The 15,855-nt window shown below is 42.5% G+C and overlaps 2 non-coding genes across 2 annotated transcripts; one reads left to right on the plus strand and one right to left on the minus strand.

The window, feature by feature from the left end:
- Window positions 1-563: 563 nt before the first annotated feature.
- On the minus strand, window positions 564-645 carry TRNAL-AAG (transfer RNA leucine (anticodon AAG)). The gene has a single exon. It is a non-coding gene; the product is annotated as a tRNA-Leu (tRNA).
- A 938-nt stretch (window positions 646-1,583) lies between these two features.
- TRNAP-AGG (transfer RNA proline (anticodon AGG)) lies at window positions 1,584-1,655 on the plus strand. The gene has a single exon. It is a non-coding gene; the product is annotated as a tRNA-Pro (tRNA).
- Window positions 1,656-15,855: the final 14,200 nt, after the last annotated feature.

Consider the following 15,855-nt stretch of genomic DNA (forward strand, 5'->3'; position numbering starts at 1 on the left):
ATTGACTGCTAGACTCTGTTACTAAGCACCTTACATGTACTAATTTTCATAATATTCCCAGGAGGTGTGTACTATTATTATCTTCATTTTACAAATAAGAAAATTGATGTACATGGAAGGTAAGCAACCTGCCTAATTGAGGTCACCATGGCATACCAACAGCAGGGCCCATTGTACCCCCACTAACCTCCCCACATAACTGCACTGCCTTCTTTATACGCCATTTGTTTTCTGACTGCTTACAATGTTTCAAGACCATTTTGTGATTGTATGGCTTGCTTTTCCAGTTTGGCCTGTGACCTTCTAGTGGGCAGGGATTATGTTTTATTCATCTTTTGTGTATTCCTCAACAACTAGAACAGTACGAATTACAGGACAGGTACTCAAAATATGCTGTTTTGGCTGAGCGAAGAAAGGCAAAGCTAAGGTTATAAATGTATGATATTAAAGTCTTAACATTTTGCCTCTAGGAAACCAAGAATTTAATAGCAGCCACACTCAATGCTTACGTGGCACAATGCTTAAGTACACCAGTGCAATTATCAAGCGATTGAAAAGACTTGTGGCAGCGGTGGGATTCGAACCCACGCCCCCGAAGAGACTGGAGCCTTAATCCAGCGCCTTAGACCGCTCGGCCACGCTACCGGCAGTGCAAGGGAACGGAAATATGCCTTCTACCCTCGGCTTTCTTCCCACACCCCGATTCACACACTGTAGTTGTAGTTTTATCGGAGTCTTCATGTCTCTTGTTTTCGTTTCTGCCAGTTTTGTTTTGCTTTCTTTCTCATTTTAAGCCACAGTGCTTGAGACTGGTGGAAAGAGCTGTAATACACGTCTTGGAGGGTGTCCCCAGAGAGAGGACAACCTTTGTTTTGTCTGACGTTTCACAGAACGTCAGCCCTGGGCAGGCTGGTCACTCTGGAGGGTCTGGCCGTCTCCAGCCTCGCGGAGAGACCTTTCGCTACCGGAAGAATGCTGAGTCTGGCGTCGCTCCGGCGCGAGGGCACTTTGATGTTCCCAGAAGAAATGCGGAAGTTTACGCGGAGGTGATTTTCACACAGTCTCAAAAGCAGGACCAGACACACGCCCCAGAACCAGTTCGCTGCCCCTAGCCTGACGGAACCCAGGAACTAGTCCGTATTGTGCTCCGAGGCCGAAAGGAAGTTGCCCGCCCAGCGCCGCCCTCGGGAGCGGACCGACACCCGGCCAAGCGGCCGGAACCCGTAAGGACCCAGGAGACGCCTTCCCGGGAAGGCCCATTCCCTCTCCTCCCGCGGCCACGAGATCACTGGGAATCACTCCTCCGCCCGTGACTGTCTTGGGTGCCATTGCCTCTCCCCATTCCCGCAGCATCTTAGGCCCACTCGGAAGTGAAAACGCGTAGTGAAAATATTTTCGTTGATGCCTGAACATTTTTTTTTTCCTTAAAAACATCGATGGGGCAGGAAACTGCAGTGACGTATTTATCCACTAGGCGTCACCCCATCTCCATGATTGTCAAGGAAAAAAGAAAACTGCAACCTGTGGACGTGGCTAAAACTTTGTTTTCTGAAGTATTAAAAATCCGAAAAGGATTTGGGGTTGGCTCGTTGGTCTAGGGGTATGATTCTCGCTTAGGGTGCGAGAGGTCCCGGGTTCAAATCCCGGACGAGCCCGTGTTTTTTTCCTCATCTACCCCACTTCCAATAAAATACCAGAGTTATTGATGTTGTTAAACACTAGCACACAAAGTAAGCACCGTCCGTGGCTAATAATAACTATATGAACGTCATTCTATACTCCACTATTTTAGATTTGTACATCTCCAAACAAGTGTACTTCATCCTTAGCCAAATGCTCCTTGTCATGTTATTAAATCACCTGCATAAAATACCAGATGTTATTAAATATTTTTTATATAGTACTGCATATCTTTTACAAAACCTTTATTTCTAAAATCAACTATTGTTTCTTTTTTTTGCAGTTTTTTTTATTATCCAGTATTACGGATTGAATTTTGTACCCCCAAAATGTGTGTTGTAAATCCTAACCTCTATGCCTGTGGTTATAATCCCATTTGGAAATAGTCTGTTATGTTACTGAGGAAGGATTAGTGTAGGGTATATTTTTAGTCAACCTCTTTGGAGATATAAAAAAGATGAAGTAAGCAAACTAAGAAGCAGAGATGGGGGGAAATAGATGCCAAGCCACAAGAAGAAGGCCTAGGAGCAGAAGCTCAAGGAGACAAGGTCCTTCCTCCAGAGCCAAAAAAGAAGGCCTTCCTCTAAAGCCATACCCTGAATTCAAACTTGTAGCCTCCTAGACTGTGAGAAAATAAACTTCTGTTTGTTAAAGCCACCCACTTGTGGTATTTCTGTTATAGCAGCACTAGATAACTAAGATATACAGGAATTGTTCATTCAGGACTTAGGTCAGAGGTGTATTTTAAGTTAGTAGTTTCATATGACCCTCAATTTTTCTCCATTGTAAGCATTGGGGACCTTCTTTGGGTGCTGGGATCTCTCTGCTATCTCATGGATATTCTGGCAACAAAAGGTCAGCAAAAGTGGTGAGATGTCTGTCACATAAAGCCTGGGCTCCCTCCCTCATTCAAGCCTATGATTACAAGACTATTGTGTGTGTATGTGAGTGTGGGGAATCTCAGGTGGTGTAGCATCTTTGGAATGAACTCCTCAGTATGGTTTCTCAATTAGACTCATCTGTGAAGTATTTTTTTTTTTTTTTTTTTAAACCATTCCACTTCTGGGTCCAATCTCAGATCAATTTAGACTGGAATCTCTGAGGATGAGGCCAGAGAATTGTTAATTTTTACATGCTTCTCAAGTGTAATTAGAATTTTGATCCACTGTCCATACTAAATTTCACTACAGGTCAGAGCTGGAGACTGTGCCCTGTATCATAGGAACTCTGTTGTTGTTAGGTGCTGTCGAGCGGGTTCTGACTCATAGTTACCTTATGTACAACAGAACAAAACACTACCCCATCCTGCGCCATCCTTACAATCCTTATGCTTGAGCCCATCATTGCAGCCACTGTGTTGATTCATCACCTTGAGGGTCTTCCTCTTTTTCACGGACCCTCTACTTTCTCAAGCATAATACCCTTCTCCAGGGACTGCTCCCTTTGATAACATGTCCAAAGTCCATCCTCTCATCCAAGGAGCATTCTGGCTGTACTTCCAAGACAGATTTGTTCATTCTTCTCATAGTCATTGGTATATTCAATATTCTTCGCCAACACCATAATTCAAATGCCTCAGTTCTTGTTGGTTTTCCTCATTCATCATCCAGCTTTCACATGCATATGTTGTTGTTGGTAGGTGCGGTGGAGTCAGTTCTGACTCATAGTGACCCTACGCACAACAGAATGAAACACTGCCCGTCCTGCACCATCCTTTGAGCTCATTGTTGCAGCCATTGTGTCAGTCATCTTGATGAGGGTCTTCCTCTTTTTTGCTGGCCCCCTACTTTACAAAACATGATGTCCTTCTGCAGGGACTGGTCCACATGCACATGAGGCAATTGAAAATACCATGGCTTGCTGTCAGGTGCGCCTTAATCCTCAAGGTGACATCTTTGCTTTTTAACATGTTAAAGAGGTCTTTTGCAGCAGATTTTCCCAACGCAATATGTCCTTTGATTTCTTGACTGCTGCTTCCCTGGGCGTTCGTTGATTGTGGATCCAGGTAAAATAGAAATCCTGGATAAATTTAAAAATTTCTCCGGTTATCATGATGTTGCTTATTGATCCAGTTGCGAGGATTTTCTTTATGTTGAGGTGTAATCCATACTGAAGGCTATAGTCTTTGATTTTCATCAGTAAATGCTTCAAGTCCTCTTTGCTTTCCGCCAACAAGGTTGTGTCATCTGCATAATACAGGTTTTTAATGGGTCTTCCTCCGGTCCTGATGCCCTGTTCTTCTTCATATAGTCCAGTTTCTTGGATTATTTGCTCAGCATACAGGTAGAATAATTATGGTGAAAGGATACAAGCCTGACACACAACTTTCCTGATTTAAACCACGCAATATCCCCTTGTTCTGTCTGAACAACTACCTTTTTGGTCTATGTACAGGTTCCTCATTGAGCACAAATAAGTGTTCTAGAATTCCCATTCTTCCCAATGTTATCCATAATTTGTTATGATCCACACAATATAATGCCTTTGCACAGTCAATAAAACATAGGTAAACATCTTTCTGGTATCCTTAGCTTTCAGCCAAGATCCATCTGACATCAGCAATGATATCCTTCATTCCACATTCTCCTATGAATCTGGCTTGAATTTCTGGCAGTTCCCTATAGATGTACTGCTGCAAACATTTTTGAATGATTTTCAGCAAAATTTTACTTGTGTGTGATATTAATGATATGGTTCAATAATTTCTGCTTTCTGTTGGATCACCTTTGTTTGGAATCGGCACAAATATGGATCTCTTTCAGTCAGTTGGTCAGGTAGCTGTCTTACAAATTTCTTGGCATAGACAACTGAGCACCTCCAGCGCTGCATCCGTTTGTGGAAATATTTCACTTGGTATTCCGTCTATTCCTAAAGGCTTGTTTTTCTCAAATGCCTTCAGTGCAGCTTGGACTTCTTCCTTTAATACCATCGATTCTTGATCATATGCTACCTCTTGAAATGGCTTAACATCATCAACTAATTCTTTTTGGTACTGTGACTCTATTTCTTCCATCTTCTTTTGATGCGTCATGGGTAGTTCAACATTTTGCCTGTAGAATCCTTCAATATTTCAACTTAAGGCTTGAATTTTTTCTTCAGTTCTTTCAGCTTGAGAAATGCCAAGCGTGTTCTTCCATTTTAGTTTTCTAACTCCAGGTCTTTGCACATTTCATTATAGTACTTTACTTTGTCTTCTCGAGCCACCCTTTGAAATCTTCTGTTTATCTCTTTCATTTCATCATTTCTCGCGTTCGTTTTAGCTGCTCTACTTTCAAGAGCAAGTTTCAGAGTCTCTTCTGACATGCATTTTAGTCTTTTCTTTCTTTCCTGTCTTTTTAATGACTTTTGCTTTCTTTATGTAGATGTCATCCCACAAGTTGTCTGGTCTTTGGTTATTAGTGTTCAATGAGTCAAATCTATTTTTGAGATGGTCTCTAAATTCAGGTAGGTTATACTCCAGGTTGTATTTTGACTCTCGTGGATTTGTTTTAACTTTCTTCAGCTTCATCTTGAACTTGCATATGAGCAATTGATGATCTGTTCTGAAGCTGGCCCCAACACTTGTCTGTCAGTTTGTTGTACTGTGGTGGCTTTGCGTGTTGCTGTGATGATGGAAGCTATACCACTGAAATTTCAAATACCAGCAGGGTCATCCATGGTGTACAGGTTTCAGTGGAGCTTCTAGACTAAGACAGACTAGAAAGAAGGACCTGGCCATCTACTTCTGAAAAAATTGGCCAGTGGTGACCTTATGAATAGCAGCAGAACATTGATATAGTGCCAGAAGATAAGCCTCTCAGATTGGAAGGCACTCAAAATACAGCTGGGGAAAACCTGCCTCCTCAAACTAGAGTTGATCTTAATGATGTGGATGGAGCAAAGCTTTCAGGACCCTTCATCTGATGATGTGGCATAATTCAAAATGAGAAGAAACAGTTGCAAACATCCATTAATAATTGGAACACGGAATATATGAAATATGAATGTAGGAACATTGAAAGTCATTAAAAATGAAATGAAACAGATAAAATTGATATTCTAGGCATTAGTGAGCTGAAATGGTCTGGTATTGGCCATTTTGAATTGGACAATAGTATGGTCTACTATTCCAGGAATGACAAATTAAAAAGGAATGGCGTCGTACTCATCATCAAAAAGAACACTTCAAGATCTATCCTGAAGTACAATACTGTCAGTGATAGGATAATATCCATATGCCTACAAGCAAGAACAGATAATACGACTATTATTCAAATTTATGCACCAACCACTAATGCCAAAGATGAAGACATTAAAGTTTTTTACCAACTCCTGCAGTCTGAAATTGATCAAACATGCAATCAAGATGCATTGATGATCGTTGGTGACTGGAATGCAAAAGTTGGAAACAAAGAAGAAAGATCGATAGTTGGAAAACATGGCCTTGGTGATAGAAATGACACTGGAGATCACGCGATAGAATTTTGCAAGACCAAAGACTTCTTCATCGCAAATATGTTTTTTCAACAACTTAAACAGTGACTGTACACTTGTACTTCTCCAAATGGAATACACAGAAATGAAAAGACTACATCTGTGGAAAGAGACAATGGAGAAGCTCAATATCATAGTAACTCTGAACCTGCTGCATTGGAGTCGATTCCGACTCATAATGACCCTATAGGGCAGAGTAGAACTGCCCCATAGGGCTTCCAAGGAGTGGCTGGTGGATTGGAACTGCTCACCTTTTGGTTAGCAGCCAAGCTCTTAATCACTGCACCACCGGGGCTCCGTGGTAACTCTTTCAGCTGGTACTTTATTCTCCCTAGCTAAATTTAGGAGTCCTGGTGGCCCAGTAAACCCGTTGCCATTGAATCGATTCCGACTCGCAACGACCCTATAGGACAGAGTAGAACCGCCCCATAGGTTTCCAAGGAGTAGCTGGTGAATTGGAACTGTCCACGTTTTGGTTAGCTGCTAAGCTATTAACCAATGGTTATGCGTTCGTTTTCTAACCAGAAGGTCGGCAGTTCGAATCCAGCAGCCGCTCCATGGAAACCCTATGAGGCAGTTCTACTCTGCTCTGTAGGGTTGCTAGGAGTTGGAATTGACTCCATGACAAAGAGTTCTGGGTCCCGCTATGCTCTTCCTTACTTACAGCCATGTTCCCACAAGCCATTAAGAGCAAATATCAGAGACAGGAAACTCAAAAAGAGAGAAGAGACAACCCAGTGTTCAACCTGCTCTATTTGAGGAGGAGAGATGGATTACCCAATAAGCAAAGTACTCACCGGCTTATTTTTAATCTGTAGTGTACAATTTCACCTGTTTTTTGCCACATTAAAGATATGGTGAAACCTATGGGACTGTTGTGAGTTGGAATTGACTCAATGGCCACTGGTTTGGTTTGGGATGTGTGTGTGTGTGTGTGAGTGAGAGAGAGAGAGAGAGAGAGACTCTTATTCTCTACACAAAGGCTAAGCCCTGAGATCACTCCCTTCATCCTCACTATCTCTCTCACACCTGCATTTAACCCATTAGCGAATGCTGTTAGCTCTATCTTCATAATATTCTACTTCCCCCACCACTAGAAAGGAGCTCCACGAGAGCAGGATCTTGTTTACTCTTGAAACCTCAAAGGCTGACACAGTTCTTAGCACCTAATGGATACTCAATAAATAGTTGGTTAATGAATTGTGTAAATAATTGGTTTAAAATCAAAATACTATACAAGCTTTTAAGGGATGCCTGATCCTGTGACACTGAGGGAGATAAGGAGCATGGGGGTTTGGAAGGCTTGATATTACAGGACTCTTGCCGTGTGGGGAATGTGTCATCCTTTGGGAAAGGCTGAAGGGGGGCCAAGCCTGGAGAATATTCTGTGGTGGCTCTCCTTCTGGGCTACAATGTGGCTCTGTAAATGCTTTAAAGAAGCTTTGAAAGGTTCTTCTACTGGAACATAAAGGAAGGCACAAAACAGGCTCTCAGGAGCTGTAAATTTGGTTATCAGTGCCATTAACTCCTGTTGCAAACTTGATCCAGGCAGGGCTGATTGAATAGGGACCTGCTCAGGCATTCATGGCTTCAGCGAAACTCTAAAAGAGATGGTGTTTTGGGGTCACATAGCTGGGTCATTCTGTATGAGTAGAATGATAGAGAGTAGAGATATAGAGTCCACCATAGGGGGACCAGGAAGGAAGAGGAAAATTAAGGTTGAGGAAGCGCCTGTGGTATATGCCAACAGGTACACAACAGGATTTCATCAACCTCACTCGACTAGGTCTTTGAGATGAGGGAGCACTATGAATATGAGTCCTGTCTAATAAAACAAGGCTGGCATGTGGGGAAGACGTTGAGAGGATTATATGGAATACTGGGGTGAGAATCTGATGCGAAACCCAAAACATGTATGAATGAAGTGTTTCTGCTCCAGGGGGCTAGGAAGTCAAACTAGGATCTGCCCCCTTGTGGACAAATCAGGTACTGCCATGAACCTTCTTTGAAGGATCTTTCTTGAAGGAGAGAGTTTATAGTTAAAGAGCTAATTTCTGTGAACTCCACTATTTTCTTTTCATCCTTCTGTGTGCATGAAGTGGAGGTGAGGGTTATAGGGAAGAGAAACATGTTATTGTCCAGGTGAATGGTGTTCATGGCACTAAGCTGAGCTACTTCTTAAGATAGATGGTTTCCCATGGAAATGGAGGGAAAGTCGAGAGCAGAGCTAGCAGCCACCTTCTGAGCTGGTCTTTAACAACCAAATCGAGCAGTTCAGAGAAGCAATCATAGATTTAAGGCCTTGAGTAGTAAGCAGAAGTGAATCGATGCTTTTCTTTCCTTTCATTGATCATTCTGATCTTATATCCGTAAGGTGATACAGGGTCTCACCAAAATAACTCTCAAAAAATATTGAATTTTGCAAAGAGCTTTATGGTACTATATTTAAAGAACAAAATATATTTATTTTAGGTCATTCCTTCATACGTTTTTTCATTTAATCAGTATTTATTGAGCCCATATTTATTCAATTATTCCAGTCACTGTGCTTGCAACAGAGATAACAGCAGGGAACTAGGTCTCTCCCCTCATGAAACAATCAGACAGTTTTTAAAAATGGAGAAATGTTATTAATTTATTATGCTAGTGACAAGGACCACAAAAGAAAAGTACAGGGTTTTATGCAAGAAAAAAAAAAAGGTTGTGTCTTAGTTATCTAGTGCTGCTATAACAGAAACACCACAAGTAGATGGCTTTCACAAAGAGAAATTTATTCTCTCAGAGTCTAGAAGGCTAGAAGTCCTAATTCAGGGTGCCAACTACAGGGGAAGGCTTTCTGTCTGCGTGTCGGCTCTGGTGGAAGGTTCTTGTCATTGATCTTCCCCTGGTCTAGAGGCTTCTCAGCACAGGGACCCCAGGCCCAAAGGACACGCTCTACTCTCAGTGCTTCTTTCTTGGTGGTATGAGGCCCCCCTCCTCTCTTCTTGATTCTCTTTTATATTTCAAAAGAGATTGGCTCAAGATACAACATAATCCTGTAGATAGAGTCCTGCCTCATTAACATAACTGCCTCTAATCTTGTCTCATTTACATCACAGAGGTTAGGATTTATAACACATAGGATAATTGCATCAGATCACAAAAATGGTGGACAACCACACAATACAGTCTTGGCCTACCCAAGTTGACATACATTTTAGAGGGAAACAACTCAATCTATAACAAGCTGGTAACTTACTCTAGGGTCTCTGAGAAGTCTTGTCTAAGGAAAAGAAGAACACAGGATTTAACCAGGCAGAATGGGGAGGGGTGAGTGGAATAAGGAACTTTCCATGAGAGAAATAGACATGTTGAAAACCTTGAGTTGGAAAGAAGCCTGATGAATTCAGGGAACTGTTAAGAGTGGGATATGGCAGGAATATAGAGAGGAAGAGAGAGTGTCTTGAGGTGAGGCTATCTATTGCAAGGCCTGGTAGGCAGAGGTAAGGATTGTGGTCACTATCTGAAAACTAGTGGAGAACCATTGACACATTTTAGGTGGGAATGGAGATGAACGATGCAGGCACATAACTAGATTTGTGTTTTTAAAAGATTACTATGCTGCAGTGTAGGGTTGACAGTAAGCCACTAGGAGCCAACTTTCAGCTTTCTTACAAACAAGAACGTAGTCCTGCACCAGGAAATACTATAACTTGATGAGGTTTTTCACCTTGTCTATCCCACCAACTCTGCCAACTCCCACCTACTTTCAGAAGAGGCCAGTGAGGTCCATGGAATTAGGCTCAAGGTCACAGAGCTAGTGGAGAGCCAGCTTTCACAACTCCCAGGCCGCTGCTCATTCTGTTCTAGTTGGGGTCTTCCAAGCAGGGAGTTTTCAAGGCATCTGTATTCTTTAGGGGCTCAGTGATTATTTGGGGTCAAAGACAATCATTCATCTTCTTTGATTCATCTTGTCTGATTTGCAGGGAAACTGGAACTGGCTCAGAGAGAGAGCCTAGCCTGGGAGTGGTATGAAAGATATGAGTGTCCTTTGATGTGACTGCTGTAGGGAAGGCTGGGTTAATGGTCCTTCCTCAGTGCAGATTCAAAGAAAACTATTGAAGGCCCAGCCTGGGGACACAGATGAGAAACCAGATATGCTTTGATCATAGGATCAAGGCATTCTCAGAAATAGAAAACTGAAGGGTAAGGGGCTTACCAGGCAGCTGTTAGGACACGCTTAGAGCAGCTTCCCCTCAACCTGGCCTTCCCTGGGCTGATGCACAAGGCCTGAATTTCCACAGGGTGGCCCATCACCTGGTGGCAGCCATTTCAGGGATACAAGTAAAGTTACAAAACCATTTATTAATGGTCGACTTTCCCCTAAGGGAGAACAGGACCTCCCATGTTCATAGCCTGGGGCTGTAACTACAGGGCTGAGATTGATGGCCTCTGATTCAGAACATGTCCTGCTCAAGATCAAGAACAGTTTACTCTTGGCCATGGGCAGGACCCAGTTTGTTCACCTTACTTGGATAAGGAGACACGTGAGGTAGTAAGAGGGGAGTTGAAAAAGTGCCTAGGGACTTGTAAGGGTATTGCATCCTGCAGTTAACAGTTTGTTCTGGAAACAGCTTTGCAATTCCCAGAGGTGGCCAATATACCCCCTAGAAAAGGGATGCCTCATGCCTTTTTATTAAAAATCAGAGTGAGTGATATTGATTTAAGTAGGGGTCACTTTGACTCAGAATGCCAATTCCCTGGGCCATTTCAGAGGGCTACTCTACCACATTCCCAAACCACAACTCTACCTCCTACTTCTGGGCCTGGTACCCAGGATCCAGCTCCCTATTTTCCCATTGCTCACCCTGAATGGGGGCTGGGAAGCAGAGAGCACTTCCCTATTCCTCCAGTGTGTGGGGCTGGAGCCCGGGGTGGGGGTGGGGGTGGGGGCTGCTAAGGAGGGAGAAGAAAGTAGAACTGGTAGCCAGGGAATTTTCATCTTAAGCGAACAGGTATTGAGATTATTTTGATTTAGCTCATAACCTTAGTTTGTAACAGCACAGTGACATTATCAATAGACAAATTCTACCCTTATTCTTTTCTATACCTCCATTTTAGAGATGAAGAAACTGAGACCCTGAAAAGTGACATGATTTTCCACACAACTCATTAGTGGGGGAAGAGGAGCAAGATCCAAAGTCCTTTACCTAGTCATCTACTTTACTTTAGAGGATCATCGAAAAAGAGGAAGACCCTCATTGAGGTGGAATGACACAGTGGCTACAACAATGGGCTCAAGCATAACAATGATTGTGAGGATGGTGCAGGACCCGGGAAGTGTTTTGTTCTGTTGTACATAGGGTCGCTATGAGTTGGAACCAACTCAATGGCACTGAACAACAACTACTCTAAAAAACATTGCTTTGATCTCCTGTGACGTACCAGGCACTGTGCTAGAACAAATAAGTACATGGTTCTAGCCCCACAGACGCACGTAAGATGTTGGGGGAGAAGGCCAAATAAACCTTTGTAGGACCCTATGGTAAGTGCTAATACTGAACTAAGACTGAAGAATGGAGGAGGGCTTCTCGTGGAGACTCAAGGAGGAGATGGGCAGTGGCTATTAAAGAAGGGTAACCGGGGGAGATGAAAAAGTGTCATGCCCTTTGTATTGCCCTTAGCAATCCTCCTTAACATATGGGACTACAGTGTGTACCTGAGAGTTTGTGTGAACTAGCATGGACTTCCCCACGGGCAAGGCCCACTTCCATGGTTAGAAAGAAACTCAAGGTATCATCCGACTCTCCTTAGTGAAAATAAATGTTATTGTTAGGAGTCAGAAAATGAATTCAACTCAGCAACCCTACATACAACAGAATGAAACACTTCCTGGTTCTGTGTCATCCTCACAGTCATTGCTATGCTTGAGCCCATCATTGAAGCCACTGTGTCAATCCATCTGTTTAAGGGTCTGTCTCTCTTTCACTGACCCTCTTCTTTACCACGCATGATGTCCTTCTCCAGGGACTGATCCCTCCTGATAACATGTCCAAAATACATGAGACGAAGTCTCTTCATCCTCACTTCTAAGGAGCATTCTGGCTTTACTTCTTCCAAGACAGATTTGTTCATTCTTCTGGTAGTCCATGGTATATTCAATATTCTTTGCTAATACCATAATTCAAAGGCATCAATTCTTCTTCGGTTTTCCTTATTCATTGTCTAGTTTGAGAATGCATATGATGCGATTGAAAATACCATGGTTTGTGTCAGGTGTGCCTTAGTCTTCAAGGTGACATCTTTGCTTGTCAACAAGAGAGGTCTTTTGCAGCAGATTTGCCCAATGCAATGCAGCTTTTGATTTCTTGACTGCAGCTTCCGTGGGTGTTGATTGTAGATCTAAATAAAATGAAATCCTTGACAACCAATATTTTCTCCGTTTATCATGATGTTGTTTATTGGTCCAGTTTTGAGAAATTTTGTTTTATTTATGTTGAGGTGTAATCCATACTGAAGGCTGTAGTCTTTGATCTTCATCAGTAAGTGCTTCAAGTCCTCTTCACTTTCAGCAAGCAAGGTTGTGTCATCTGCATATCGTGGGTTGTTAATGAGTCTCCTCCAATCCTGATGCTGAGTTCTTCTTCATATAGTCCAGCTTCTCAGATTATTTCCTCAGTATACAGACTGAATAAAAATGGTGAAAGGATACAACCCTGACACATACCTTTCTTGATTTTAAATCACCCAGTATCCTGTTGTTCTGTTTGAACAACTGGCTCTTTGGTCTATGTACAGGTTCCTTATGAGCACAAGTAAGTGTTCTGGAATTCCCATTCTTTGCAATGTTATCTGTAATTTGTTATGATCCACACAGTCGAATGCCTTTACATAGTAAAAATCTTTCTAGTATTCTCTGCTTTCAGTCAAGATCCATCTGACATCAGCAATGATATCCCTCGTTCCACATCCTCTTCTGAATCTGGCTTGAGTTTCTGGCAGTTCCCTGTGGATGCACTGCTACAATTGCTTTTGAATTTTCTTCAGCAAAATTTTACTTGTGTGTGATATTAATAATATTGTTCGACAATCTCTGCAGTTTGTTGGGTCACCTTTCTTTGGAACGGGCACAAATATGTATCTTTTCCAGTAGATTGGCCAGGTGTCTGACTTCCAAATTTCTTGGCATAGATGAGTGAGCACCTCCAGTGCTGCATCTGTTAGTTGAAACATCTCAGTGGGTAATCTATTAATTCCTGGAGCCTAGTTTTTCACCAGATGAATAAGGGGGCAAAAATCAGATCTTATCTCAGGAGAACTTCCAATCTTTTAGTCTTAAGAGAGGTGCTAAGAGGTGCCGTCTGCATGATAGACAAGTAGGAAGAGAGGGTTAGAAAATAGTGGAGGGAGGAGAGCACTTTTTGTCAGCAAATTTCCCATCTTCTGTAATCCAAGGTATTACTAGCTACTTCACTGTTGGTAATCCCCTGTCTCGGCCTTGCTTCCTAACTCACTGACACATTCTGACTTCACCATTTCTCCCTTTCTGACTTCAGAACCTTTCTATCTGGTGAACTCTGGAACCAAGATCTTCCTAGTTCATCTCCAGGATCATTCTAGTTCATCTCCAGGATCCCCTATGAACTGGTTTCCAAAATTGATGAAGGAACACAGGTAATTAAGGAATAAGACTAAGGAATCCAGCTCAATCCTTCCTCCTACAATAGTGTTCTTTGTAGGCAGGCCTCCTGGTGTCCTGGGAGGAAGCACATTAGTAAGCTGTTTTAGTCATGTAGTGTGAAGCAAATACATACACCTTTTCTTGTGGAAACTCTGACCTGGGCAGTAATCCAGACTGGAGTATTACTATAATAATATAAGTCAGTTTTGTTGTGGGATGGGTGCAACTCTTTAGAAATTATTATGTTGTTTACCAATTTGGGGTTCATCTGTTGCGGTGGTCCTTTAATATCAGTGTGCATTATAATCACCAGAGATAGGCTACTAATCACAAATGCAGACTCCAGGGCCTCACCTTCAGCAACTTTGATTCAATAGGTCTAGGTTTCTGTATTTTAATTAGTAGCCAAATGATTCTGATGGATTTCACTTAGGACCTCTCTCACACACACACTTTTTTTTTTTTTTTTAATTTGTGGGAGCCAGGCAGTGGCAGACTAAGAGGTGGTTGAGGGCTGGTGATGGAGTCACTAGCCCTACCCCAACATACTCTGTAACCTCCTTCCATTCCCATTCTTTGATGTGGCCAATTGAGATTTTCTCAATTGTATGTAAAGTACTCAGAAAATGTACCTTCAAGAAGTGTGCCTTGGCACTCTCCACTGGAATGACTTCCATCTCCTAGGCCTTCCTCCATTACTACCATCTCCTAGGCCCTCCAATGCCCACGGAAACAGCAGTCAAGAAATCAGAATGATGTATTGCATTTTCTGCAAAAGACCTGTTCAAAGTGTTAAAAGCATAGATGTCACTTTGAGGAGTAAGGTTTGCCTGACCCAAGTCATGGTATTTTCAATCACTTCATATGCATGCACAAGCTGAACAATGAATAAGAAAGACTGAAGAAGAATTGATGCTTTTGAATTATGGTGTTGGCATAGAATAGTGAATATACCACTGACTGCCAGAAGAATGAACCAATCTGTCTTAGAAGAAGTACAGGCAGAATGCTCCTTGGAAGTGAAGATGGTGAGACATCGTCTCACGTACTTTGGACATGCTACCATGAAGAATCACTCCTTGGAGAAGGACATCATGCTTGGTAAAGTAGAGGGTCGTGGAGAAAGAGGAAGACCATCAATGAGATGGATTGACACAGTGGCTACACCAATGGGCTCAAACATAGCAATGATTGTGAGGATGGCGCAGGACTGGTAGTGTTTCTTTCTGTTGCGTATGGGGTCGCTATGAGTTGGAACCAATTCAATGGCACCTAACAACAAGGCCCTGTCCATAGAGACTCTGTGATTACCATTATAGAAGGGAGCCCAGGACTTGAGCAAGAGACGATACAAAACAGGGGGATGATACCAGGGATAAACAAACCCCATATCAGAATGATCAAGGAAAGGGACAATTTGACACTCCTTTGAAGGGCCTGCTGACCGCTGTTAGGAATAGTAGATAATGTGAATCAGTGTTAAGATTCTTTTTCTCATGTGTAATTCAAAGTTTTCAGAAAGTCTGCTAGGCCCTGTGTCCTCATGTTTAATGGTGCTTTAGAGAATAAAGGGTAAGGCCTGTATCCAGGCCTTGGGAGAAGGATGAAGTAACCCAGAGTTAGCTGAAGCACTATGGAGAAGCAGTTATGAGAAGCTAGAGATGAAGAGGAGCTCTGGTGGTGCAGTGATTAAGCGTTTGGCTGCTAACCAAAAGGTTAGCAGTTTGAATCCACCAGCTGCTCCTTGGAAACCCTGTGGGGCAGTTCTACTCTGTCCTATAGAGTCGCTATGAGTTGGAATCGACTCAATGGCAATGAGTTAGTTAGTAGTTTAGTTAGAGATATAGAGAGAAGTCTGTAGCACCATTTGTTGTTGTTGTTTAATTGTTGTAAATATATATATACATAAAAAAAAAATGTTGCCATTAAGTCACTTCCAACTCATAGTGACCCTATAGGACAGAGTACAATTGCCCCATAGGGTTTCCAAGGAGCAACTGGTGGCTTCTTGAACTGCCAACCTTTTGGTTAGCAGCTGTAGC

The sequence above is a fragment of the Trichechus manatus genome, unplaced genomic scaffold (genome assembly GCF_000243295.1).
Source record: "Trichechus manatus latirostris isolate Lorelei unplaced genomic scaffold, TriManLat1.0 scaffold00273, whole genome shotgun sequence".
Taxonomy (NCBI): Eukaryota; Metazoa; Chordata; class Mammalia; order Sirenia; family Trichechidae; genus Trichechus; species Trichechus manatus.